The 5,045-nt window shown below is 25.6% G+C and overlaps 1 long non-coding RNA gene across 1 annotated transcript; it reads right to left on the bottom strand.

Moving 5' to 3' along the window:
- Positions 1-879: 879 nt before the first annotated feature.
- On the bottom strand, positions 880-1,933 carry LOC122855416. Its single transcript, XR_006374071.1, has 5 exons — positions 1,867-1,933; positions 1,620-1,703; positions 1,323-1,517; positions 1,070-1,220; positions 880-982 (listed from the first exon to the last, which is right to left on the bottom strand). It is a non-coding gene; the product is annotated as an uncharacterized LOC122855416 (long non-coding RNA).
- Between the last annotated feature and the right edge of the window lie 3,112 nt (positions 1,934-5,045).

Raw genomic sequence — 5,045 nt, 5'->3', positions numbered from 1 at the left:
TAAATTAAGCTAAATATATGAATAGTTTATTTGTTTAGTTGACAACATACGAGATACACTATACAGGGTATACAGTGAGTAGTGTAGTAGTGTGCGTAATTGCGTCGTTTCACGATCTGAATTTTTGCTGCTGGGGTAGTGTTAGTGTGTGTAAATACAGGCCGGCCTAAACATATACAACGAAAGACGCATCAGCAAAGCACAAAGATTTTAGGCATAGGAGGGCGCTCAAATATTTTTTTTAACGTAGTTTCATAGGTACCCTCGTGACTCCAAAAAGTCGCCCGACCATGCAATTTATGTACAACCTTAATTGACGATCAAGTTAATTTTAAATTTAGTCGAAAAAATATGATATATTTTATATATTTACAAGGTTGTAGAGTGAGGCACATATAGCAGCAGTATACCAAGTACAGTAGTAGGAGCATAAATCCTTGTAACGTTCGATTCGTTTTGCCTATGTAAACAAATAAATTAAATCATAAACAGCTGATTGATGAATGCAAGATTTTATATTTTTTGGAATTTTTTCAACTAAAATTTTTCAATCCTTAAATTATTCAAAATAACGATATCAATATAATGAAGATAATTTGAGTTTAAATTAATTTTTTTAACTAACTTCTTTATTTGTTAACGGTATCATCGTGGTAACATAAAAATTTTTTTCACGCCTTAAGATCACGGAAAATTTAAACTTCTTCTAAATTGTTTTTTCGTGGAAACAAATGTCAAGTTGCTCGAAAAATTGTATTTTATTGCGATTTATAACTACAATGATAATTATATTACTATTGTCATTATAAAAAACTATACTTAATATAATACTTTTTATAATTTTTTATATTTACATATATATATTTTTATTTGATTTTTGTTGCGTTTAAATGTTTTTTATTGTGAACGATGATTGCTTAGGCCGTCTTGAAAGACATATCACGTCCAAACAATAATACCAATACAGCGGCATATTGGATAGCTAAAAGAAAAAATTATTTTTAAAGTAAACGATTGAGTTTCAATAGTAAAAAAAAAAATTAAATTTAACATGATTATTTCAACATACCTAAAGAAATGGAGCAATACCATCCCAATGAAATCTGTGACATAGTATGAGACTGTATCTTTCCCTTATATATATTTATAGACCAAACAAAACATACGCTCATCTCCAAGAAACGGAATATTACATAACAACCCATGCCTTTAGCCGATTTCTAGAAGTAAAGAAAATAAATTATCAATCAAAAAAAAAAAATGAATGTGTATCATCAATAAAAAAATTAAATTATCATAATTTTGCTTTTCTTTCAACTAACCTTAAGTACATTATAAAAACCTATCAAATGCCCAATAAAGAGCAGGCTTATCACAAACATCTCAAGTCCAAAGGGCACGTTTTCCAAAAAGATTTCCACGGGCCCGTCTTTACCTTCTATGTCTATCGTCATTAACACACCATATTGACCACCAATTTGACCTCGTACCGTTAATGGTAACAACGCACTTGAAATCTAAATATCAAAAAGATTATTTTCTCAGTATGGTGTTGTTTTTATTGACTGTTAACTCAATTTTAGTCAAAAAAAAATATTATATATTTTCTATATACTCACAACGCCATGAAGTGCGATACATATAGCAGCAACATTCCAAGTGAAGCAGCAGCAAAAAGCCTTCTGACGTTTAAGGGTTTTTATCTATAAACAAATAAATAAAACCATAAACAGCTGATTGATGAATGCAAGATTTTATATTTTTTGAAATTTTTTTAACTTAAATTTTTCAATCCTTAAATTATTCAAAATAACGATATCAATATAATAAAGATAATTTGAGTTTAAATTAATTTTTTTAATTAACCTCTTTATTTGTTAACGGTATCATCGTGGTAAAATAAAATTCTTTTTCACGCCTTGAGATCACGGAAAATTTAAAACTTTTTTTGTAATAAAAAAATTTAAAGACTGATAATTATACAACTGGAATGAGTTGAGTTTAATACTTTTATTTGAAATGACAAAATTACGTGTCTATAGCAAATTTTTATATATTGTTTACATACACTCAGCTGATTGTCAGATTGACATGTGACTAAAAGCGAGAGAGAAACTATAGAGAGACATATACGTACTAAATAAGTTTTCCTGAAAAAAAAACCAAGATGCATGATATTGTACAAAAAACATTGAAATGAATTATAATAATAAATTATTTAAAATTTTATAATCAGAAACTAAATGGAATTATTTGCTTTGATATAAAAATGAAAAATTCCTTTTGGAAAAAATGGTCATGTTATAAACATTGATAATTTTTTTAAAAAGATATTTTTTCTTCAGCCAAAGTCGGACCACCCTTAATAACCAGATGATAATTAAGACCCGATAATCATATAAAACAAATGAATAATAATGCGATATATGAATAATCAGTATTTTAAAAAATTTATGTTAATAATTTTCCATATCGAGACTTGATTACATTTTAAAGTCGGATCTGTCTAAATCCATTATTTTCCATGCTCAATCAGTGCCTACAATTTTATCTCTCATAGATAATATTAAAAATGATATTTTTTTCTTTATAAGTTATTTATGAATAGAAAAAAAAAACTGAACAAACGAAAAAGAAATACATGAAAAGTTATTGCTGATAAAAAAAAATAAATGATTTCTCTGGGTGAAAAATTTCAAGTAGTCTGAATAATTTTTTTTTATTTATAACTACAACATCAGTTATAAATTATATAATGATTTTTAATATAAAAAACCATATACTTATGTGTATAATGACTTTTGAAATATGGAGTATTTAATACATAATTACTGAAAGACATGATAACTTAATAAATGATGAAAATTGAAAATAATCAATTTGTTCAAGAGCATCCTCTTGTGTATTCTCATTTCTCTAGACTAATTATTTTTTTTGACTATCAAACTACAGATAGATGACTTGAATAATAAAAAAAAATAAATTGATTTTTTGTAGAAAAAAAATGTCAAGTTGCTAGAAAATTTGTTTTTTAATTGTGTTTTTGTTTATTTGTGTTTTTAATTTATAATTACAATAATAATTATATTACAAATGTCATTATAAAATACTATATAATTTTGATAATATATATATTTGATTTTTGTTGCGTTTAAATATTTTTTGTTGTGAACGATGATCATTAAACCACCTTTTCACTCATAAATTCTCTGAACGTTATTAATACGGCTATAGAGGCACATTGGGTAACTAAAAAAAAAATCATTTTTAAACTAAACGACTTAGTTTTAATAGTAAAAAAAAAAAAAAAAATTTAACATTATATTCCAACATACCTATAGACATGGAGCAATACCATCCCAATGAAACTTGTGACATAGTATGAGACTTAATCTTTCCTCCCAATACATTGAACAACCAACAAACACTTATGATCATCTCAAAGATACAGAATATTATATTACAGTCCATGCCTTTAAGCGACTTCTAGAAGTAAAGAAAAATAAATTATCAATTAAAAAAAAAAAATCTGTATCATTAATAAATAAAATTAAATTATCATAATTTTGCTTTTATTTCAACTAACCTTGAGTACATAATAAAAACCTATCAAATGCCTAATAAAGAGCAGGCTTATCACAAACATCTCAAATTCAAAGGGGATTTCTATCGAAGAGAGTCCGTTTTTTACGTATATTGTCAATAAATCACCATATTGACCACCAATTCTACCTCGTACGGTTAATGGTAACAGCATAGTTGAAATCTGAGTATCAAAAAGATTATTTTCTTAGTATGGTGTTGTTTTAATTGACGATTAACTTAATTTTAAATTTAGTCGAAAAAATATCATATATTTTATATACTTACAAGGTTGTAGAGTGAGGCACATATAACAGCAGTATACCAAGTACAGCAGTTGCAGCATAAATCTCTGTGTTGTTTGATCGGTTTTATCTATGTAAACAAATAAATAAAATCATAAACAGCTGATTGATGAATCCAAGATTTTATAATATTTTTATTTTACATGTAAATAATTCAAATAATAATTCAATTTTTTAATTTTAAAAATAGCGTTATTAATATTATAATAAAATTAATTTGAGTTTAGATTGATTCTTTTAAGTCACCTTTTTATTTGTTAATGGTATCATCGCGGTGATATCAAGTTTATTGCAGACCCTGATATCACTAAAAATATGAACTTGTTATGTAATTATGAAATTCAAAAATTCATATTAAAATATATATTTTTAATAAATGAATTATGACAATACTCTGTTTTTAATTTTCATAGCTATAGCAAGCTATAGTTTTATATGCACTCAGCTGATCTGTCAGATTGACTATAGCGACTACATACATACATAGAAGAGACATCTGCCAACATACGAATGTTGCGCTGCAAAATGCAATGTGCATTAAAAAAAAAAACAAATTAGTTTTCCTGAGGAACCCAAAATGTCTGACCATTTTCTAAACTGCAATGGTCAAAATCACTCGGGTGTTTTTGCGTTCATTAAATAATTATCTTGCAATGCTAACTAATAATCGAATTCCAAAACTAAATTCATAATATTGTCATCGCTATTATCATTATTATTTTCGTGACAAATGATTGGCATAAAAACTATTATTATTCATTAAGATATCATGTTTTTTAAATATCATTATGTATTGATTATTTTATCTTTCATAAATTATTTTAAATAATGAGTAATGACTTTGTATGTTAATATTAATAAACAAAATATGTTTCTTCATCATTTCTATTTATTTTTAAGAAAATAATAAAATAAAATTTCAGTTCTATATCAATTGGTCCTTATCTTTCCACGACTCGTTTATATTTTTTTAATAATAATTATGATAGGTAAAAATTACAGTGTAAGCTAGGTGTTTATTATAGATAGTTCGACTGGTAGCATTTTGTGAGTTTATTGACTAATATTCTCACAGTATATAAATATTATTATTATCATATTCACTTTATAAATTTTTATTGATATCTATTCTCTAAATAATTATTTTTAATTATTAAC

This window comes from Aphidius gifuensis, linkage group LG4 (genome assembly GCF_014905175.1).
Source record: "Aphidius gifuensis isolate YNYX2018 linkage group LG4, ASM1490517v1, whole genome shotgun sequence".
Taxonomy (NCBI): Eukaryota; Metazoa; Arthropoda; class Insecta; order Hymenoptera; family Braconidae; genus Aphidius; species Aphidius gifuensis.
The sequence above is the reverse complement of the archived record's forward strand: the minus strand, read 5'-3'. Positions and strand labels throughout refer to the sequence as shown.